At 40.5% G+C, this 24,626-nt stretch overlaps 1 protein-coding gene and 1 long non-coding RNA gene across 2 annotated transcripts in view; one reads left to right on the forward strand and one right to left on the reverse strand.

Moving 5' to 3' along the window:
- The window catches only part of LOC113024198 (MAP/microtubule affinity-regulating kinase 4-like), a 597,794-nt gene that overhangs the window by 368,868 nt on the left and 204,300 nt on the right, over positions 1-24,626 (reverse strand). The window lies entirely within an intron of this gene.
- LOC113024215 (uncharacterized) lies at positions 4,103-20,916 on the forward strand. The gene is made up of 5 exons (XR_003272641.1): positions 4,103-4,175; positions 16,260-16,317; positions 18,546-18,713; positions 19,632-19,881; positions 19,958-20,916. It is a non-coding gene; the product is annotated as an uncharacterized LOC113024215 (long non-coding RNA).

Below are 24,626 nucleotides of genomic sequence, written 5' to 3' on the forward strand. Positions count from 1 at the left end.
GAATTCTAGCTTGTTTCCCTCCCCATATGATATGTGACAGAATTTTTTCTATCTTGTCGAAGAATGCCTTAGTAAGAAGACTTGGGACATGTTGAAAAAGATACAAGAATTTGGGGGGGACACTCATCTTTATCAGGTTAACTCTCCCTGCCACTGACAATGATAGTGAAGTCCAACGGTCACAATCTTTCCCAACATTGTCTAGTAGGGATAGAAAATTCTCCTTCATCATTTTAGGTATAGAAGCGGAAATAAAAACCCCCAGATATCTAAATCCGGTTTCTGCCCACTTAAAGGGCACTATTGAGTGGGGAAGAGCTCTGGCCAGGGAGTTGAGGGGTTGCAACTCGCTTTTTTGATAATTGAGCTTATATCCTGACAGTGTACCATATTGGTCCAGTATGTTAAAAAGCACTGGGAATGAGTTTAGAGGGTCAGAAATGTACAGGAGTCGCCTGCATAAAGGGAGAGTTTGTGGGTCACACCGAACCTTGTAATGCCTTTAAATCTATCCTCTGAACGCAGCCATATTACAAGAGGCCCGATAGCAATGGCGAATAGGAGGGGTGAGAGAGGGTGCCCTTGCCTAGTGCCCCTCTCAAGTGGAAAAGGCGAAAACAAGTTGTTGTTAGTACGAATACAGGTGGATGGCGAAGAATATAGTAGCTTAACCCAGAGAATAAAGTCAACCCCTAAGCCAAAACTATCCATCACCTCATAGAGGAAGCTCCACTCGACGTGGTCGAAGGCTTTCTCCGCGTCAAGAGATACCACAACCTCTGGAATTGAGTTGCACGATGTGTGGAGAATTTTAGATAGTATTTTAAAATCAATATTTAAAAGAGAAATTGGTCTGTAACTGCTACATAGTACACCTCTTGACACTTCAGTAGAGTTATTCAATTCAAGGAAAAGTGAGAACTGTGATCTCAAAAATTTTGTGTAGTCATCCCTTATCAACAGGCTAGAGTTAAATCTCCAATGTTTAATGGGTCGAGAGGGGGTCGCTAATACCACATCAAAAGAAACTGGTGAGTGATCTGAAATGGCGATAACATGATACTCACAATGGCTAATTTTACAGAAACCTAATATCGATAAGAAAAAAGTCTATACGTGTATATGTATGGTGGGGATGAGAGAAAAAAGAAAATGCCTTAGTAGTAGGATTTGCATGTCGCCATAGATCCACAATCCCCAGCTGAGTTTTGAAAAATTCTAGGGTTTTAGCAGATTTACTTAAGGAACAGGCCTTAGTTGACGATCTATCCAGCAGAGTGTCCTGAACCAAGTTAAAGTCCCCTCCAATAATAAGATGATAGTTTTCCAAATTTGGAAGTGAAGAGAAAAGTTTAGCTATAAAAGAGTCATCGTCCCAATTCGGCCCGTACACGCTAGCCAGTATTACAAGTGAGCCCTGCAAGTTTCCTGACACAAATGTGAAACGGCCATCTGGATCAGCAATAACTTTATGTTACTCAAACAGAATATTATTACGAATAAGTATGGCTGTCCCTCTAGCCTTGGCGTTAAATTTGGAATGATATATATTGCCGATCCAGTTTCTCTTGAGTCACCTCACTTCTTTGTTGCAGAGATGCGTCTCTTGAAGAAAAAACACATTTCCTTTAAGCTGCTGTAAATGCGCCACAACTTTGTTAATTTTGGTTGCATTCCTCACACCTCTCACGTTCCAGGAGACAATTCTAAGACCGCTGATTGTGTTCAACATACCTTACTGTATTCAGACAGGTCTTTGATTTGACAAGTTGACAGTGGCCAGGGGAAGACTGGTGTCTGTACTTGAGGTAATAGGCTGTGAACAGGAAAGGGGAAAAAAAACAAAACAGAAAAAACATAAAACAGGACAATACATACATGCACGTTGAACAACATAAATTGGACCTGGAAACTCCTGAAAACAAAACTTGCAAGTGTCCATTGCACAGCAGGGTATAAACATTCCCCTGCGAAGACTTTGCCATCACAACTCTATCAAATGGCTTCCCTTTGGCGGCAAGGTCTCACTATGAAAATATACCTTGTCTATATTCGTCTAGAAAAATTGAGGAACTAGGATGTATCTTACTATACAAAAACGGACAGAAGAAAAGCACAACAAAGGGCAGGCTGAGGTATTGTTGTCCTCCATTTGTACATGGCAGGAATCAAACTGTAGGAGAGGTAATAATAATAAAAGAATATGTGTTTATATAAAGTAAAACAGTATATACATATATGTGTATGTAGCAGACTAGTGAGCATGCCAACAGTGGCATTAGAACAATAGTATAAACAGGGGTATTGTAAATGAAAATGAGAGAAGAACAGTGAAAAAGAATGAGGTTAGAATCACTCATACCATGCTGTCTTCTAGATACCAAACATCAAACTAAAATGTCATGAGCCCTTCTACGGAAGTGGCAGGATCCAACCATGACCATGTTTTCAGATCAGGTCTCCAGAATGTTAGAACTCAGAGGTTGGTGTGAGGCGATGTAGCTCCGAGCGTCGCCTGGTGACGCCAGTCGCTTCCGGTTCCCTTCGTCAGTCATAATGAGCAGTTTGGCCAGGTAGCGAAGCTGAGGCTTGAGTCCAAGATCATACAACTCCTTCATAACTCTGCGGTAAGCGGACCATTGTTCCAGCACCGCAGGGCAATAGTCCTCGACAATATGGATAGGGGTGCCCTCATATTTCAGTTTACCCCGCATTTCCCGAGCTTTGCACACAACGAGCTGATGGGTCTGATCGCTATGGAAATAGACAACAACCGCTCGAGGTTTCACGTTGGGGCCTGGTCTTGCTACCAGCGCCTGGTGGGTTCGATCCAACTCCGGGGCCGTTTTCAAAACGTCCACTCCAAATATGTCCACAAGCATCTGAGAAAAGAACACAGTTGGCCTGGGCCACTCAATATTTTCAGGGACCCCCAAGAGGTGAATGTTGTTGCGGCGGCTTCTGCTTTCAATGTCGATTAGCCTAGCTCTCAGCTTATCGCTATCCTCTACCACTACCGCTAACTTAGCCACCACATCCTGGAGCTCCGCATTTGTAGCTGTGGCCGTGGTTTCCAAAGCCGTAATCTGTTGGTCATGGCTGTTGAGAGTTGTTTGGATGCTGTCCAGCTTGTTTTCAAGTCGCTGAACGGATGTCTTGAATTCTGCCGAAAGCGAGGCTTTGTGCTCATCCAGCGTGGTCTTTAGCATAGCCATGATAGCCTCATTAGCTGCACCGAGCTCATTTCTTTTTTGCTCCTGGTTCCTGGTGTTTCTACTGGTCATCTTGGCAGATTATGACACCAGACAAACAATACCACCAATATAAGTCCCCACTTTGTAGCAGGTAGTGAGAAAATTATTAAGTAGTTGTGATAAAAGTAGGAGCCCTGCGAAGAGCGACTATTCCGACATGCCGTCAACCGGAAACCATCCTCTCATGATATACTAACAACAATTTGAACCAAAAATTTTCAAATTTGGATTCTTCATTCCATCAGACCTGTTCCCACTTATTTTCAGTCCAGTTCTTGTGTAATTTGGAATAATCAGCCCTTTCTCACCGTTTCCCTTCCTTAAAAATGGCTTCTTGAGAGCCACCCATTTCTGATGCAACTTCAGTGAGCAACACATGGATAAACTGAAGGGCTAGATGCATCTCTCGGGTCCTGTATCAGAGCTTTCAGATACTGTTCATATCAAGCTTATGCGCAAGTTCAGTAAGGGAGCTCTGTAATCACTCATCTGCCTGCTTTCTTGAGTGCTGCTTTTCTGTTCTCTACATCACTACCTCTTTCCCACGCTGTCAATCTCAATACTGTCAACATTACTCTAGTCCAGTCATCTTATTGCCTGCTTTCTTTGGGCCAATAAGCCTCCACATCATTCTCCCTTTCAGACTCCCCACCTCCTCTGCATCTCCACCTCAAAGACACCTCAGTCAGAGCTCCATCCAAACCTCAGTCTTCATCTTCACCACTACCAGTGTCTAGACTCAAATTCATTCACCTCTGGGATTCTGCCATCTAATCAATAAATACATAAATTTCTCCACCTCAATAAATCATATTCAAATTCTTCCAAATAATTTCTCCTTATTAGCCCTCTGGGGTCGCCGGACGTGCCGGCGCGTCAAAATCACATGACCAATTTAAGACGACACAGCTACAAGATGCAGTAAGTCAGACTCTCCATTTCAAATTGGGTCGAAAGTGCAGACTTTAGACTATATACCAGTTTGTGAATTGTGTCGATGGGCTACGTAAAACCAGAGTTATGATAAAAAATACACGCAATGTTTTTTTCTGAACAAAACACCGGTGTTTACAGTGGGAAGAACGGGAAAAACTGCGTTTTCTACAGACAGCGCTAGCAAACACTCTCCGCTTGCGAGTGAAAAAAGAAAAAGAAAAAACACCCCTTCCCTATTGGTGTTAGGTTTTACCATGTCAGCCAATGAAAAAGAATGATATGGCAACATGTGACATTTGGTTGTTTAGGGAGAAGGGGAAGTTTTTAGGAGTGACACCTGCGACAGAAAGCGGGCGAGCGACAGAGAGAGAGAGAGCGAGTTTTCATATGTGAGACATTAGTGACGTTTAGCGTGTTTGGAGGCTGTAGTTAGTGGGTTGTGTGGTTATTGTCTTGTATTGTGTGCCAGTTAGACTGCTGAATTTCACATTTTCTCCAAAAAAAGCCGTCAAAGGCAGATTCCAGTGTAAACGCTGTTCCCACATGGAAAACTGGACTCATGCACCTCCTGCTGTCAGACCTGCAGGGTTTAGGCCTGTGGTGTTCTCCTCTGTCTTATACTGAACACAAACTAAATTTTTTGGACTGGCACAAATAATTTGTGTGCCTTCTTATTTGATGCAGCACACCTGATTGTTTTGTAAATAGATTTAAACGGTTATATAAAAAACACCTGAAGCCCCGGTGCATTTTTAGGTAAATAGTACCATATAACTTTGTTGTTTGCAAAACTTGTGCATAATTTTTTAGAAATGTACAATTTCTATTTGCATTTCAAGTTATGAAAATGATTCGTTAAACATGCTTGTGGGTTTTACAGTAAAAAATATAACTTTTTTCTACTCGGGTTTTGAATTTTTTGTTTGAATTTAGATCAACTGTGCTAATATAGTATACCAAAATGAAAAAATAACTCAAATTTCAGATATTTGAGGTTGTGCTGAAAATAATGATACCAAACAAGGCAAGAAAAACATATTTTAAAGGTGAAATATAGAGGTAAAATCAAAAGTAGTCAAAAACGGCCAATTATACCCTGGACCCCAGAGGGTTAAACTGCGGTAGAAAGCTTCCTTTTTCCTCCATTTGTCCAGTTTAATGCCATTTTTCTAAGCACATTCTGGACACCACACTGGTGTGTGCCACGTTTTCAGAGCCTTGTTAATGAAAAAAGAAATTACTTTTTAGATTCAACTAAAGAACAAAGTGCCTAAAGACAAAACTGTTTATTTGCTGCGTTGTTTGTTATGTGTTGACACAACATTGGTTCATCCCTTGAGTTATCCGCCCTTTTTATACTTGAATGATTCATAAATCAGTGGCTTTACAAACAAACACAAAAGTTTCCTCTGTAAATGCTCAAGTACAGTAGAAAGAGTGAAAAAGCAGCCAGTGCCCAAAGAAATCTCCAAAAATCCTGGAGAAGTATTGCTTAAGATCATTTTAAACATTTACAAGACTATCTGGTAGCTCAGAAATAAAACATGACGCATGGCTCAAGACTTTTTGCAGTACTTTAGATTCAAATAATAAAAACAAAAATGGAGCACAAACCTATTGTTTCATTTATGATTACAATTAACCACAATGCGAGCCATATTTTTCATCAGATAATTTCATTAAACTGCACAAACTTCCAAAACTAAGTCAAGAGTTCTGCTTCACTGACTTGAATTAGTTGAGGTGCCCAGATAACCACTGGCCTAGTTGTACTCACCTGGCAACCACACACTGATACAGATGTTAAGAAGTCTTGAAATTTAAATAATTTAGATCTAAAGAGTTTAAACCTCTGTACAGTTGTTGCAAAGTAAACCATTTGCCACAGAGACCCAAACAAATTTTGTCCTGGCTTGATAAGCTGTTCATTTCTGCTCTGCATGGGGTTTCTGTGGGGACTGGGTCGCTTTTAGAGCCAGCCTCAAGTGGCCACTTGAGGAACCGCAGTTTTTGAAACTTGCTCATTAGCTCAATTTTTCAGCCCCAAGGATTTCCACTTGATTTAGACACATGCATGTTTGAATTTAGCCTTTGTAATGGTCTACATGATTACTGTAATCTTGCACGGTGGTCGTGCAGTTCTCTTGGCAAAATCCATCCAGACAATGACAGATAGATACATTTGTACCAAACTACTCAAAACTGCCTTTGCTGCAGTTCTAACTATAGTAGATTTGTGCAACACATTTTTCCACAGTGACACAGACAGACAGATTCACAAGGTAAAAACATTACCAGCTATGCAATCAGTGCTGGTTTCCACCAATTGCAGTCATGACTGCTCTTGTTCCACTCATTACCTCATCCCTTTTCCTATTCCTCTCACAAAAATTAGTGAGCTTTGGACTTATTTTTACCCTCTCATTTTATGTTAAAGTGACCCTCTGCAGAGTGTTTGACGATGCTGTTTTTTTTTTTTTTTTATGGAGCTGTGATAGATAGATATAGAGTTCAGGGGATGAGTTTGACTAGAAGCTAGAGGCAAAGGAGACAGTAATACATGTTAATGACTCGCAAAAATGAGACCCCAGAGGTGCACAAAGAGTTTAGGCGACAGGAAAAAATGTCTAGTGCAGGCATGTTTCAAGGAAGGACAAAGAACAAAAGGGGATTATTTTTAAGTGTTTAGGCCTTAGCCAAGTTTGCTGGCTTGGCCTGCTTTGTCCTTCACGTGGGTCAAGAGGACAGGGATGCAGGGGTGGGGTGGGGTGAACAGATAGGATCTTTCTCCTCAATGGATGAAGGGAGGCAGCAGGACTAGAGAGGTAAGGGCTGTGAGAAAATAGATGGAAGGGTGTCTGATAGGAGTGAGAGAACAAGAGCAGCTATAGACTGGAAGAGGCTAGGGTGGAGGGCAAATAGAATTAAGGAGGAGTGAATGGATGAAACAGGAAAGTAAAGACTTGTTTATCCAGCATTTCTCATTAGATTTACATTCAAATTTTCATCTAGATAGAAGTAATAAGTAACACACAAGGTGGATAAATATCTCCCAAATTTGTGATTCACCTGCTCCACTGTGTGAATACCTGGGTTTATATGGTGGGCACAGATAAAAAAGAGTTAAGGCTGTAAAGAGATTAGCCAGAATCTATTGCTGAAAGCAAGGGCTTTGAGTAACATAAGGTACAATGGAAGAATCTGGAATCGGTACAGGGTTGAAAGTGTGTGTTTGTGTGTGTGTGTGTGGAGAAAGCGCGTGAAGAAAGAGAGTGTATGCACGTCTCAAAATGATGAGGTTGAGTCCCAAGCCACCAGCTAATGGTTTCCATAGATTTATTGGCAGCGCTGGGGGTACTTTGTTTTAGACTCATGAGACAAGTTGCAATATATCACTTACTCAACCAGGCTACAGACATCAGACTTAACACCACATCTCTCTGAGTGGTTGTCAGGATGTACATGGGAACGCGTACATAAAGGGAATGAAAATGAAACAGACACATCAATAAAAGACTAAAAAAGTGCTCGCTAATGTTAGCGACAAAGAGGCATTAACCACTGGTTCAGCGGAGGCACAATTGGTGCTTAGTGGTCGATTCCACCCGTGGATATAGGATATGCCTTGCTATGTCCACCTGTGAAATCACAGCACAGAGCATCTGAAGCCTTTAGGCAAAGTACTTGTCTCTCCAACAATAGTGTTTTCATAACCAGCCAACTGGGAGGAGATCTAAAGAGAGAGGCAGGAGCACTAATCAATAGGAGAGGGCGGACCGGTGTCAAACGGCAAATAAACAAACAAGCCATTATCCTGTCGCATATACACAACACATACACATTGGAGTATGTCCAAAGGAATAGCTAGAGACAGACAGAGGTGCATTTTTTTTGTTTTTTGATAAATGTGTATAAAAAATGGATGTTTAGGGAAACATAAAACAAAATGACTCATTTTCATAGTGGCTCCCTCCACTGCCTCTGGATGTGAAGCATTCATGTGCAAACAGAACAACTAAGCATGTGTGAGCCTTAGACATGTATGATAAATGTTTATATGTGTGTGTGTTTAGGATGGGGAAAAGATGGGGAAACAAAAAAGAAACCAGAAGATAGTGTGTGGCGGGTTTAAACACTAATATTATTAATATTATCTGGTGGCAGTTGGCTGGCCCACAGGCATGACTGTGTGTGAGCATGTTAATGTGATCTGTGCATCATCTGCAGTGTACGCATGTGTGTGTGTGCCTTATCTGTCTCTGTCAACAATTTGCAAGTATATGCGTGTTGAAGTTTGTTCTGGGCAGCTCTGGTGACAGAGAGCGAGAGAGAAGCAGAAGAGCTATCGATTTTTAGCCGAGGCACAGTTACAGAAAAGATCTGTTTGGGTGGAACTGTGATTACCTCCCTTTTCTCACCCCCTTCCTCTGTCCCCCTGTCCCCCCATTTGCTTAGAATATACACGGTATCTGTCTATCCATCTATCTATCCTTCCACTGCCTCACCCGTCTCAATCGTTAGGCCTAAACAAAGCGTGTGATGTGCTCTCGCTGTCATCTATTTCTGGATGCCAGCACATCTCGGAAGAATACGTTTCAAAGTTTGTGCGGCTCAGAAAACGTGTGTTTATATTCTAAGTATACTGCACACTTTGTGTGTGTGTGTGTCAGTGTGCATCCACACGTGTGTGTGTGTTTGTGTGTGTGCACTTTCTAAAACAACGACAATGGTGTCTGAGGTTTTAAAAGATTTAGAAGTGAATCAGTTGCCTGGTTACCAGAGTCTGTTTGTTTGTCAGGTTGCAGTTTTCTTGGTTACAGTTGCAGACACACCCATACATGTAAGGATGTACATGTGTTTTGTTTTTTTAATTAAAAAAAAAACATGCACATAATGTAAAATGTCCTCAACCAAACTTAATCCTGTCTGCTAAGTATGACTGGACTCACTGATTGGTGCGCTTCCATCTTTCTGCACATCTGTCTGTCTCTCTGCTCGCCAGCCTGTCAGTGCTGCTCTCGGCCTGTTAGAACGGAACAGACGGCTACACAAAGCAATCTGTGTTTCTCAGTGTGAGTAGTCAGATAAACAGATAAATGATTAGATGCAACAGAGGAGAGGGAGTCTCGGTATCGTCGTTATGCGGGAAAGAGGGATCGGGATTAAAAGAGCAGCATTGTGTCTAACAGATTATTGACTCTGCGCGTGCGTGTGTATGCATGCGTGTGTATGCCTGCTGCATGTGTGGTTGGCTGGTTTTCTCATTACAGGATTAAAGAGCATCTGGTTCAATGTTCCTACTCAACCCTGCCATTCAAAATCATGAGGGAAATGATACGCTGATGTCTCATGTAGGTGCGCTAGTCCCTGCGCATCCATCTGTGTCCTTGAGCGCGTGTGCGAACACATGCCACATATAGGATAGCACATGCAAGTCAACTGGGGGAACAAATGTGGATTAAATGGAACTGGACATGAGCAGAAAGGAAATTGCTGTTTCTTGAGGCTGTGTCACAGTGAGTGGAGAAGCTCGGTTTGTGGGCTCTCTGAGTGAAAAACTCTTGACTCAAATCTATTTCTGGTTATATAATGAAAGGTGGACTGAGACAGGCTTAGCTGGATCTGCTGTTGAGTATATGGGCAAGAGAGAGAGATGGGGGAAGTGGAGAGTAGATAGATAGATAGATAGATAGATAGATAGATAGATAGATAGATAGATAGATAGATAGATAGATAGATAGATAGATAGATAGATAGATAGATAGATAGATAGATAGATAGATAGATAGATAGATAGATAGATAGATAGATAGATAGATAGATAGATAGATAGTCACAGCACATGGCCTGCTTATGTCAACATAACTCATGATGTAGAATATTTGTAATTATTTATAAGTGACTTTTTTTTAAATGCACGCACTGTACACAACGGTGCCCCAGATGGAAAAATCTGAATAGGTAAGCGAGTAACAGATGACCTGATTTCCAAAAGGCAAAATGTTAAAGATGACACATTGCTTTAATATTTTAAGCAAGACTCCTTTTTTTTTTTTAATTTACATCTTTTACAGTTTCAAAATAATAATAAAAAAAAGACAGAAAAGTGCTCTCAGCAAAAAAAAGTCAGCGCTGCATTTGACAGCTATCACAGCTTGTAAGCATTTTTTGTAGTCATCTAAGAGTCGTTGAGTTCTCGTTTGGGTGAATTTCACCAATTTTTCCTCCTGCAGAAGGTTTCTAGTTCTCTGAGATTCTCGGGCTGTCTTGTGTGCGCTGCTCTTTTGAAGTCTATCCACAGATTTTCAATGAAGTTTAGGTCAGAAGACGGTTACGGCTACGGGCAAGCCTTTTAGCTCCCACCTATTGAAGTAGTCCATTGTTGATTTTCAGGCGTGTTTTGGATCTTTATCCTGCTGAAGAAGCCTCTCCGCTTCTTCTTCTTCTTTTATTATTATTTTTAAATCTTTGATATGATGTTTGCTTGAAAAATTTGGTGCTATTTAACTGAATTAAATATTTCCTCCACCACTGCAATGTTCTCTGAGCCGTTGGCTGCAAAGCAAGTCCGAGCCACGGTCGATCCACCCCCATGCTTAACAGATGGACAAGTGTTCTTTTATTAAAATGTGCACCCTTTTTTTTTTTTACTCCAAACCTACTGTGCCTTTGCTCAATGTGACCAAAAAACCAAAAGTTTGTTTTTCTTTTACTTCAGTTTTCTTTTAATCCATTCACAGAGCTTGTTTCTGCGTTGCATTGGGTGATTTTAGATGTTCATTTGCTCTAAGGCTGAATTTTGTGTTGAGGACACAGTGAAGTTTTCTTCTAATGATTCTCCCCTGAAGGTTATGCTTGTGCAAGTGCTGCAGCACAGAAGAACAGAGTCTGATATATCTTCCTGAAGGTCTTTTGCAGTCAATCAGGGGTTTTGAGTTTCTTTTCAAGTTATCCCGTGGGTTGTAAACAACCTTAAAATTGCTGTCTCACACAGTTCTGTCACATAGTGTTACACACCTGGTCATTCATTTACTTTTATTTAGTTATTTGTTATAAAAAAGAGGGCTCATGATAGTATATCGACTGCAACAGTAAGACACGAGCTCAATAAAACTAAAAAATGTTTAAAAATCACAAAAAGCATCTACACGCCACTTATAAATTGTATTTATTTAATGCTCCAGGAAAGATGAATGTAATTATGAAAGAAATTAAAAAATGAATAAAATGCCTTAAAAAATTACAGTAAATTCACTTTTCTTCTCATTCAACCGAAACGCGACTGCAGGGATAAAAAGGTAGTAATGATAATAATGAGCGCATACCTATATTGTACACACAGTATTTTAGTTTGTCACAGAACAATAATACATCATCGTGATTGTAATGTTGATGGCATCGCTGAGCTAATAAGACTTTATGTCAGTATTTCCAAGTGTTTGTTTGTGTGTGCGTTTATAGACTGTGGCCCTATTAATCAGAACCTATCACTTGTGGCTAATGGAGATAGATTAACAAGCGGAGAGACGTGACTGTCCCTAGAGAAAGCCTGCTTCCTCTGTGTGTGTGCGTGTGCGCGCACATAACTATGACACCCCAGTAACTGCGTGATTTTCTGCTTGACTACTAGAGCCACCATCGTTTGTGTTGCCTACCCTCGACGAGGAGGCTGAGGATGTGTTCCCAGAAATGCAGAGGTTAAGCACACTCATTTATTATTTTCTTTACGCGTACACACGCGTATGCGTTTGTGTAAACTGTGTGAATACAATTAGATAAAACCACGCTTTCGAGCATTCGCCACGTTTATTCCCCAAACGCACAAGACGTTGCCGGCACCTGCAAAGTCGTCTTCCTCTCGCCCTGAGGTAGAAAAGAGTTTGCCACCAGCTGTAGCAGAAGGTTCTAATCCCTCGGAGATACCTACATTATCCTCGCCGCTCAGGGTGAAATATCAGCTACATACTAATAATATTTCTGTGCTGCTTCCTTGAGATGCGTCCTTGAGAGACTCCCCAGGATACCTCTTGGCCTTTTTGTATCTTGGAAGCATTAAAGGTGTGTTCAGCCCAGCAAAATTACCACATCAAAACACTACAAACTGCAAACCCCATTAATTCGACGGGAACATACACTGTTTAGGGTTTAGTGACAGCAGCTGATCCCCGCATGTACATAATCCCATACAGAGACACTTTCATGGGAAAACACACACTTGTGTAAACCCATTTTACTTTCATTAAGTATCACTCAGAATGGATGAGAGCTCTCATTTCACGGAGCGCTGCCAGACTTGATATGAATGCCTCTTTAACATGGAGAGTAGCACACACGTGCACAAACACTCTGGGTATTTCTCAGGCTGACAGTAGCGTCGGTGGAGAGAGATACATCTTCTTCAGGACAAATAGATTTAAATGTTCTTCAGAAGTCAGCACAGCTGCAGGACTCGGGATAAAATCTTAGATCAGACGACGGGAAGCTGGAGATAATGCCAAATGCAATTTTTACAGGATTTCGAGGGGGGGGGGGGGCGCGAGTGTGCAAAATTTGAAAATCCAAAGCAAAAAATTATGATTCCCGTGCTGATAGTTTATACTTTTAATGTCATTGTGACAATCCTTTCATGCTTGCACCAAAAGATGAAAAAAAGTGTAATGAAATGTCTTCCAATCCAATTTTACTTGTACTGTTGATGCCATTTGAAGGTCAGCTGAAACCACCAAGTTTTCTCGTCTCTAAGGGAACAAAATACTCCAAAAGGGGGGGGGGGGGGGGGGGGGGGGGAATTCAAATAACAGCCTTCTTGCTTATTGCTTCATTGTCTTTTTTTCTTTTATTGATTGTCAGCTGTCTTCTGGGTAGTCAGACTTGCTGATGACCTTTAAAATCTGTGTTTGTGTGTGTGCCTGCGCCTGTTTGTGTGTCCATGTAAGTGTTTGTGTATTTCATTACCTCTGTGTCCAGCCTCAGTATGTGCTCTCTTTGTGTTCTGTCATGTTATCATATTTTCTCCTGTTCTCCTCATCGATTTCCTGTCATCGGCCTGAAAAGTGGACTTTTGTTTCACCAAGTTAGCAAATAGCGTGTGCTAGCTCCCTCTGCCTCGCATCCCTCTGTCTTTCATTTGCTCTCCCTATTTTGCTTAGTTAACCGATTTCAAAAATACAAGACTCTGCTGTCATGCCAATCTTCGCTGGGCGTGTCTTTATCTTTTTTGACTTTTACACTTTGCTTTGTGAAATATTCAACAGTTGTGGTTCCTCTTTGCCTCCCTTCAGCCGTGATGTTGTCAGACAAGGCTGTGTAACTTATTAAATACATTCATGTATCTGTTTCTTTTTTCAGTGCCATATAGTGCTTCATGTCCAAGAGAGAGAAATCAAGTCAGACCCGTCGTCGCGCATCTGTCATGCTTGGCTACCTTTGTTTCCTGTGTGTCTTTTATGCATATGCCCGTGCGCTTCCACAGTGTGCATGTGTGTTCACCTTGCCTGTGTGTTTGTAATGTTGCTGATATGCGTGGCTGAGCTTGGCATGGGTTTTCTTGCTGGGATGCTAAAAAGCAGAAGAAGCTAAGGTTAAGTGCGAAGGTCGACAGAGTGGAGCTGGGGGAGATATCCATCACAAAACCAATGCATTTACGTGGACATGGTGGCTATTTATTTTTATTTCTATGGAAAAGAAGACAGTTTCTGCAGGTAAGCTGGCAGCCTGCCCGGGGCTTTCTTGACACATCCTCTGCAGACATTTTGCAAGAGAACAGAAAGCCCAAAGTAAACAAACTGACTAGGCAAATCAGCTTGAAAAGTTGTCTGCTGGGTTTGGGGATGAAGTTTTTTCATTTAAAAAAATTGGGTTAAAACTTAAAGCTCAGTGGCAATAAATTCACTGTTTTTTTAAAAATCTAAATCATTAAAAAAATACTACTAGCTTTACTAGCTAACAAGCATGCATGCCATTTTTTTCTTTCTTGCATTTAAAAGAAACCTTGGAAGAAGATGTGTTAGGTTATGTTCTACATGCCCATGTGTTCCTTCATTTTAATTATATGACTTAGGTGCGTTTGTGACTTGAGGCCAGCACAAAGGCAGCGGTAACATAACTTAGGATTAGGGCACCCATGCTAGTTTTAGCTAACAGTCTTAATTAGCAGAACAGATCTATAAACTGCCACCAAACCAGAACATCTGAATCCAGCACTGGTCTGAAGCATCAGCAACTACACTGTCTGTCTATCTCTGTAGATTGTAGTGGGCAGCTAATTTTCACAAGCTTATAAAGAGGTAAAATTAATATAGAGCAGAATTGAGTTCAACTTACTGGTGCGGTCCTCCACAACAGTCCCAGTTTCTCATGTGGCCCCATTGGGAAAATGGATTACCCACCCCTGCTCTAGATAGATGGGTCCATAGATTCAGTCCAATCTTTGCAGGTACTCCGCTATCATTATAAATTAGAAACAAACCAACAAATAAATATAAACCCTTTCCAAATATGCATGCATGTGCATGATCTGTTTATTCATTTATTTTATTTTATTTTAACTACCAATTATCCATCGCTTTTCAAGCCGTACAAAAATATATCATATACCATAATTCTCTCCTGCTCAGTGCTGTCTGTTCTTCAGTTCATTTTTCCACTCAGAGCCAAACGAGTTCTTCTCCGAGTTTCTTGACTTTATCTTTTAACGTGTTCCTCCCACATGCTCTGTCACAACCCTTATGCGTTTTTTATACCTCTCCTGTAGTCGCCTCTCTTCTACACCTGTCGTCTCTTCCAGCTCTAACACCTCTTATTATTAAGAATAACTGCCGCTATGACAAGCCATGGTTTGATCTATTTCTATCCCCTCGTGGACATGTGTTACATATACACCAGTTGTACATGTGTGTGGAAAAAATTGTGATATTTGTGCAGATGTGCTGGTGCTCAACAGCTGGTTAGTCTAAACTTGACCAACAGTGTTCAAATTAACATAGCCCAGCATTTCACATTACACTGTTAATTGGCTTGAGCTGACTGTTATGAATTGCTAGTTTCTATAAAAATTTACTGAAACTTTAGATTTCATTTAATTTTAGATTTTTGATATGAAGATGAAGCCACAAGATAAAAACAATGCATACAACTGACACATCTGACACCATCAGATGTAAATTAGGAAAAAAACCCTACTTAATAACTATTTAAGATTATTTAAGGCTATGATTATATAACCCTGTGATACTCAGAAGGCTTGTGTTTTTTCCCAAGAGTTTAGCTCCAGTGTAGCCCATCGTGTTTATCCATACTGGCCTTCAGTGTGGGCAAGAGAGGGGTCAGCAATTGCAGCTCTTCTCCAATATTCATGAGTCCTGCAGATAAAGTTCCTCAGGTATTTTTGCGACCTGTTGTTAATGATTGTGAGAACTATACTTAGTTGGAGGAAGACTGACCTATGGCTTTAACAAGTATCCATCTGAGCTGCTGGAAGCGCTTCGTGTCTGCATGTATTCCCCAGCCTGCTACTTTTGTTTTCTTACCAGCGAGTATATAAGTATATTTTATTATAGCAAAAGCAACCATTACTCTCTTATTATCAAATGAGCAATTTCCAAGACTTATATTATACAGCCCTACTGCTTTAGAGATGCTTTAATCTTTATTTTAATGTACCAAGTGACTGTGTTCAGTATATTGTAAAAGGTTATCGTGAAAAAACAAAAATTATCACAGAAGTTTGTATTTTTTTTTAAAAAAAAATTGTTATTTAAGATTGATTGCTCTTACATTAGATGTTCCCTATTACCAGTATCTTTCATGTTCAGTATATAGAACTGAAATTAGAATATATTGTTTTCCATGAGTAAATATTATACAGATAAATGTTTTTGTGGACTGAAATCTGCATGTCCATTAGCCCCGTATAATTTTTCAGATCAAGCGTTTTGTTTTCTTTGTTTTTCTTTAGATCAGGTCGGACCAATCATACCGCTGCATTTATCTACCAGTGTGGTCGTAGCTCAAAACATTCACCGGCTCCAGGTCAATCAACTGTCTGAAAATGTTTCTCTGCCTCCTCAGATGTGGTCCCTACTCTGCCAAGAGGAACTCACACTGCTCCACTGACCTCCTGAAATATGTACGAAAGTAGTCATGATACAGCTTCAAGTCCTGGATCAAACCATGAAATTCTCTCTGCTGCTGCTTCCTCTCTCCGTTTGTTCCTTTTCTTGTTTAGAAACATCAGAACTAGCTCATTGTCACTTGATGCCAACTTGAGTGCTTTCACTGTGTGTTTCTTGAGGACGAAGCAACGCGCTTGGTGTGTAAAGGCCTTTAGTCTAACGGTCACACACTGATGCAACACAGTGTTCTTAGCCAAGGATACTTTAACATGCAGTTTGGAGGAGCCAGGGATGGAATCAGACATCTTCTAATTAATAGATAACCTACTCTCTCTCTCTCTTTGTCTTGCTCTCTCTCTATACTAGAGCTGGGCGATATGAGATTTTTTCATATCACGATATGTTTTTTTCATTTCAGGCGATAACGATATCTATCACGATATAAGCCAAATAACTATATTTGTAAGATTTAAATGTGCCGTTGCTCACAAGTAAAATGTGAAATAATCAGCAGCTTGTTTTTATTTAAATATTTATTTCCCATAATAAGTTCAACAGGGTAGATGTACTTAAGGAACATGAGACTTTTTCAGATAAATAAAGACAAATATTGCAAACTACACAAAAGGCAGCCGCTAAAGCGTTTAAGTTTCAAAATAGAACAAATGAAACAGACTAAATTGTCAATTCCACTTAGAAACAAAATATTAATTCTAAAAATAAATCTTAGTTTGTTTTACAGAAGAACAGACAAAACTGACTAACTTTTGTCAATATCAAATAAACTGAGAACTAAAAGGAAATTCTCAATCTCTCCTTGTTGTATAGCTGAGCTTTTCAAACAGTTTTAACAGTTACTTTAGTCTGACAAAAGCCGAATGACGAATTAGCGCTTCCAGTCAAAGGCTGAGGCTACGTCCACACGTACACGGGTATTTTTGAAAACGGAGATTTTCCGTTTACGTTTTAAAAAAATAATCCCGTCCACACATAAAGGCAGAAATGAAGGAAAACGCTGCTATGAACATGCCAAAGCAGCAGGTGGCGCTAGATTCCTAACCGTGCAGAAATGTTGGCCAATCAGAAGTCTAGAAGCCTCGGTGGGAAAAAGTAAACAAAGCTGGGGCATAGAAGCAGAACCGAGTCGTATGTGTGGACGGACAGTAACTGTGTGTATATGTAAGCGTTTAAACACTGCAGAGAGTAGAATTAACAGTATTGTAGAAATTCATTTCACCGAAACCATAACGTGGCGCACAGTGTGACGCATGCACCAGTTTATTGTATTTCCAGACTTGCTTTCGGCACAATTTACAGTGCGCGCTACTCTGTTTTTTGTCAGACTTGAAATAGCTGAAATACCTTCAAACTACAGAACTTCTATGGCTCTTCCGTTCGACAATCTCTCCGACATTGGAACCGTCATCTGTTTTCTCTTCGGTCACGCTCGGTTGATTTTTCTAGTCGGCACACTCATTTCCTCCATTACGCGCTGGCTCCATTACCCGCTGGCTGCTTCCCAAACAAACACATGTGCGGCTTGGCACTTGTGCTTAACGTAACAAGTCACGCGACGTGACGCTGCGGCTGTGATTGGTTTGGCTCTGCGCTACTTAATTTGGATTGGCTGACCTTTTTTTTTTTTTTTTTTGAGGACAAGAGCGGCGAGGTCTATCGCGATAGCTTAATTTCTCTATCGAGTAAAAGTTATATCGCGATACATATCGTTATCGTTCTATCGCCCAGCTCTACTCTATACGTATTTGTATGCTAATGTTGCCAAATAATTTTAGGACCAAGTGTATGTACTACATATTACACTTTCCCTCTGAGGACGTTTGATCACATTCTCATGCTGTAAGTGAGTTCATTCGCTAATTGCCAACTCTAACAATGTTAGATCCAATTTCAGTAACACCAGCAAACAGCAGCTAACACCTTAGTTCAGGATATTCTCAACAACTCACCTGAAGTGAGCTTCACTGACTCATCAAGCCACATTGAACTCCTTTCACACAACAGCTGAGGTAAAAAAAAAAAAGGCAAAATATCTTAAAATATTTAACTGACACGTCCTTATTCGTCATTTCTTGCCACGTGTTGATATGATTCAAATTCATTAAAATATAGAGAGGAAATATGTTTTGTTTTTTTCATTAACAATAGTAGAAACTTCCCAGTCCACGGCCATTACGTGTCAATTATGCATAATTAATGCTACTGTGGTTGTGTCTGTGTGCAGAGGCCTATGGGGAGGCATTTTCAACCACTGCAAACATGCTCCCAGGCAGTCCTCCAAAATCCCAACTGCATAGTGCTGAACATGAATGATACCGTCAGTCAAATGATGATTGGTTGCCAAGTGTGCCGGAACAGGAAAGAAAGCAACAGTGGAGTTCACCAGGAATGGGTGAGGAAAAAAAGCTCAATCAAACATCAGGACTACAGCATGAGAAGCACAACAATAGTACCAGCAAGAGTAGCCAACAGGCCGGTTGCAGCACATATTTTTGACACTGCCCCATCTGCAGATGATCTCTGCAGAAAGATGAGTGGTCCAAAGCTGCCCATGGACTGCCTACACACTACCCCTGCTTAACTATAATTTCCCATTTAAACTGTCCACTAGTGACAGTGACAAACATTTTGTCCAATTTACATTACAATGCATCAACTGGGAAATCTCTCCAGAGTTCAAGATGAGTTTAAAGAAGTAAAACAGATTGTCAGATCTTAGGCTGTCGTTGTCCATGTCCACAATGACGTATAGTCAAGGCATTGTGGGGAAATCCAGAGCGTCCAGCCACAGCTGAATGTGAACAGGGTTACATGAAGGATTAAACTAAAACATGATAACAAAATATACACATCTTGCCATTTATGTGATCCCCAGTTCCTAACATGACCATGAAACTAGGTTTAACACCACTGTTGCTGCTTTTGAGAGAAAAAAAAGAGCAAAATCCTAGAAAGTGTAAGTGACCAAAATAAAACCAAACAAAAAAACATATACTGGGTCGCAGGTCCTGTATCTTTCTTTAGTGTCTCTGATACAGAACGGTGCTCAGTGATCTTCATAAGTCCTAGCTAGTTACTTTTTTCTGGTAACATGTTGAGGCCAACGGGTTTGGTGTGTCTGTGGAGGGCTACACTCTTATGTCTTTCCAATACTCTCTTTGGGGTCACCAAATGTCACAGTAATCTTCCTGGACATTTGAAGTGTTTAATGTGTGTGTACAAAAGTGTGTGTGTTAATGCAGAACCCCTGTGTGGCCTAGCCAAAAGATAACATGCCTCCTTTTTGACCTCTCTTGTACCCTTGCCTCAGGGCTAACGATCCAATCAGAGGATAAGCCTATTTCCAGACCCTCCCCTGGGAGCAAGAAAGATCCAATTGGATAAAGGTTCATCTTAGATCAGAATCAACAGGGGTGTGGATAAGGGACTGTGCTCGCAGCCAACCATCAAAAGCAAGATGGAGAAGAAATAGACAAAAAAAACAAGAACACGAAAAATGTGTGCACAAGGACTGCGACAAAAACCAAACAAAAAACAAAGCTGATGTTGCTTGTCGTATGGTAAGTGAATAATTCATTTGACTTTTTCTAAAATACACTCAACGTGAGGGGGCTTACCCTGTGTATGACATTTCAGATAAGGACAAAATGAGCCCTCGTGTGTGTGCATCTGACTAAGCAGTCCCCCCTCTGTGATAATTCTCTACAAGTGGGACAGCAAACCCACCGAAATGCCTGAAATGAGAAATGCTCGCCCCGATAAAAACAAACAAGAATGAAATGAACCAGTCTTTGCTGGAACAGGCCAACGCCGAGATGAGGGTAAATATTTTGGGACTGGTGTTTTAATACTCCCACTGCTTTTGATATCCATTTCTTTGCATGCTCTTGAGTGGCATTTAACATTTACCTACCTTTCCTTTAATACTCAGTCCCACATTTCCTTTGCGTTTTAGACATTCCCTCCCCGCCTATGAAAAACTCTTATTACATGCGCCAGGTTACACGTACAGTTTTTGTGTGGGCTGTGAGATAGTGTATTTGTGTGCCCCGTGGTGCAATTGTCACCAATGTCACTTTCATCTGGGCGTGCAGCTTTTCATGCCGCCTAATGCTTTGAAGCTACAGACTTTAATTCCTTCTTTTTGCTCACAGTGACACCCAAATATGTACACAAATGTCGTCCCAATGCCGGAAAGCTTCATTTGCATCCATCTTTTAGCCCTACAGGAACAACTGTGATCTATGAAGCGTTTCCTTCTGTCTAATCGTTGCGTTGGCTCGAGGATGTAATAATGCATGCTACAACATGCCTAAGTGGTTATCTTTGTGCATGTCAATATTTGTGGGGATGGGTGTATTTGTACAAAATGAGCCCGTCTAAGAAGAGAGAAAAGCTATTGTAGTCCACAAAGTCAAGTCTGAGAAAAAAAATGTTGCTTTTGGGGGGTTTTACTTCATTGTCCAAACTGTAGCTGCTGCCTGTCATGGAGCTGTGTGTCCACTGAAATTATATACCACGGAGACGTGGGCGAGGTAGAAACTGTCTTTTTGTTACTATTCACATATTTTTGTATCACTCTACTTTTTCTAAAAACTGGCTGCCATAAATTTAGCCATGAATGTGTATTTGCATGTCTGTGTGTGTTTTTTCTGCATTGCTAAGGGCAACAAATGTCCTTTATCGCTGTCAAAATGCCAAATAAGTTATCAACACCTCCCCGCCTGCTGCTGTGACATCAGTGCCCACACATATACAGACACACATACACAAACAAAAAAAGTCAGCAGGCACACTGCATTACTCACACTAAACCAGCTTAAGTAACACTGTGTACATTTTATTAAGGTGAAAGCAAGAATTTGCTGGTCGAATTTAATGCATTATTTTAATATAAAACGCATTTTGTTGTGTGCGCGCTTAAACTTGCTCTCTGTTTATACGTGTGTACTGTCAGCGTTAATGCTTTTGGCATTTCTTCACCATCACTTAAAAATCACTTCTCTGGTATAAATGTAGATTTTCACCTCGGTGACACACAAACACTCGCTCAGCTGTATTGACTGGTGTCTTACTTGGAAAGCCTGAGGCAGTTGAGTGGGTTGTATTTCAGGAAATTCTCTCTGGCAATTTATAATGTCTACTTTGGACAGTGATACAATGAATTAATTAACAGTGGCAAATGAAAGGGAACTGTCCTGAGATTAGACAGAAAGAAAAAAAAAACAAAACAGGAAAAAAAGTGTTCTCGAAGACAAGGAGAACCACCACAGGCATACGAAACGATGTGAATACAACAGGCTGAAGTGATAGCATTCCCTTTACAGTTGAGCTTTTAATACAGAACCACTGTAGCACAAAAACATTTGCGACCTCTAATAAACTTGGGAATAAAGGCGCATAAACTTTCAAATAAACTGTCATACTGTATTTGTGACTATCCAAGTAACAGGCAGGCATCTGAATGAAACCTGTGCCTTTGCAGTGGTCTAATTAGTCTTAGACTACACTAGCAAGGAGTCTTAAAAGGTGTGGCATGCATGAGGATATCCAGGAAAGCAAAGAGAGGTTTTTTGTCCTCGAGTCACATCACACATCAAATACCTTTAGGCACTCTACACAAAACAGAGTGTGTATTTTTTTTTGGCTTATTTAATACAAGAATCAAGTGCAAAAAATATAAGCAGGTATATTTCTTTATACCACCCTCACACATGAACATGCACAAACTGCAAACGTCTAGTGTAATGCATAATAGAGGGTCTTTACTGCAGGGGATAGTAAGAATAATGAAATATTTAACCCCTCCCATCTTGCTCTCAAAAGCACATTCTCTTCCCCTTTCTTTAAAAAGCACCCACTAAACATCTAAGTCCGCTCTAAGCCACTTTTCTGTTTTAATGTAATAAGCTGCACAGCTATTACTTCATAAATTCCACTGGTCCCAGTTGTGAGCTCATTAAAGTGAAGTAAATGCAATAATCCAAGTAATTTTGTAATGGAATATCAAAGTGATACCTCACCTTTATACACACACACACACATACACACACACACACACACACACACATACATATACATAATTTACTTTAATTTTTATATATTTTTAAGAGATAACACACTGAGAAATAAATACTGACAATAGGATCACCATCCCAGCATGAGCTGCAACAAAAAAAGAAGAAAAGAAGAGAGCACATTTGCATGTCGATTAAATGTCGTTGTGCTTCCACTCAGACATGCTATGACCACATTATAAGCAAAATTGCATCATAAGCCCTGTTACCTTTACATTTCCAAGAGTAAAGCCGGTGAAGGCATTCCTATGAAGTAATACATCTATACACTACACATTCACTCTTTAATAACATACTTTAAAACATCATAATTTTCATAATTACAACCACGCACCCAAACTATGTTCACCAAAAAATGTATCCACACTTATTAAGGTGTAAAAATATGTGTCTTAGATTGTGGCGTGTACAAAGCATTAGAGACAAGTGGATCGACAAACTCACCACACTAGGACAGTGGGGTCTTCAACACATTTCCATTCGTGCACCAGCTCACGAATGACACAAGGGGTATTTCCTAAAGTCTACCTTGCATAAGCTCAAGTATTCCAAAATCAGTGTCCTTCTCAGTCGTGCTTGTTACTGTGATTGCTGCTATGCACTAAGCTGAATAGTAACTGAATAGTTAACTTGAGTTTGCTTATCAGTAACTTGAGTATTTATCATTTTCATTTAAAAATGACAGCCCTTGGACCTCCAAGGGCGACGCGAACTGAAACAAGTATCAGTTGATCTAAAACTAAAAAGAGATGTGATGTCATGCAGAGTGGCATCCCTCATCAACCGATCTGAGTATGTTAACCCTGTATGCGTCATGTGTGACACATTAATTTATGGGACCTGTACATCATCGCTGTGATCTTCCCTGAAAGACCGTAGGCACAGAAAGGGCCCTTTAAGTGTCAGATGTAGCATATTTGATATAAATTAAAAGGCACATATATCTAATATATTTATTTTTAATTTGTAAGAAGGTTCAATAAACGCTATATTTAAAAAAATATTATTTTTCATGTTCCAGGCTTTACAGGGTTAAAACTTTTCAGTATTTTATCTTCATTTCATCTTTTTTGTGCTACTTTAGTCATAGCATTGCAAATTATTTTCAGATGCCAGCAAGCCAGGTTACTAATTGTCTTTGTCTTCGGTGCCTGGATGCTGCACTTCATTGTAACCTTACAATGAAGTAACATTAACCATGCTCTGGTTTGCATACTTGTTCCCCCCCCCCCCCAAGAACTTAAGGAGGATTTGGCTTATAATGTCAAACTTAATTAGGTGACACTCCATTGATCTATCATCTGATGACTTAGCCTCTAGTGTCAATGACCAAAGTTTTAAGGCTTTCATTGTATCCACTGGAAATCAGTAAATACATTTTCAACAAATGGTAAATAAAAATCAAGTATGTTATATGAAGACAAAGACTACGAGGTTGCACTGTCATGCATGTTTTTGTATGTGCACTGTTAAACAAGCATTGGACACTAAGATCAAGAAAATGTCTCATAAAAAGTGCATGGGGTTACCAGCGTCATGGTAATATGTCTGCAAGTCCAGCCCTCACAACCCTACACAAGAATACTGGGTTTCCTGACACTGTACAGGGCTAACAATGCAATGGTTACCTGCAACAAGAACTCGGTCCAGCAATGGGAAAAAACACCGGAAGCCAATTTCAAGGTCTCCACACTAGTTACCATCAAGTGCAGCAAATGCCAAGGTGATGGACTACGCCACGACTTTTCTGCACAGGCCATCTGAAAGTTGCTCAGACTTGATAAGTCTGGCCATATGTTGCCATAGATCGTAAAACAGGTGCTGAGAAGCCAGAGGTAGGAATAAGTGCTAAACCATCAAAATGGTTGACCTGACAGTGCTCATATACCCTGGTGGTTTAGGAGTAGATAGATGGCATTAAAGGTTTGACCCAAAGTGTAGCATCCTGAAACTCTATGAGCAACAGAAACATCCAGGAAACAAGGAGGATCCGTGAACACATCAGTGAAATGGACACCAGGGATCAACTGTTTCGTGCCTTAGGCAGTTTTAAACAGATGGTGTAGAGAAGGAAGTATTGTGGAAGACCAAGCCCCTCTATAGGATGTGTCATCAGCTGGCAGAGGAGATATCAAGTATTCCTCCCCCTGAAGAACAGCACAGAGGTTCTGATCATGGTGGCAAAAAGGACCTAAGATTCATAAAGTCAGGAGTCTACCACAGAAGAC

Source organism: Astatotilapia calliptera, chromosome 6 (genome assembly GCF_900246225.1).
Source record: "Astatotilapia calliptera chromosome 6, fAstCal1.2, whole genome shotgun sequence".
Classification (NCBI taxonomy): Eukaryota; Metazoa; Chordata; class Actinopteri; order Cichliformes; family Cichlidae; genus Astatotilapia; species Astatotilapia calliptera.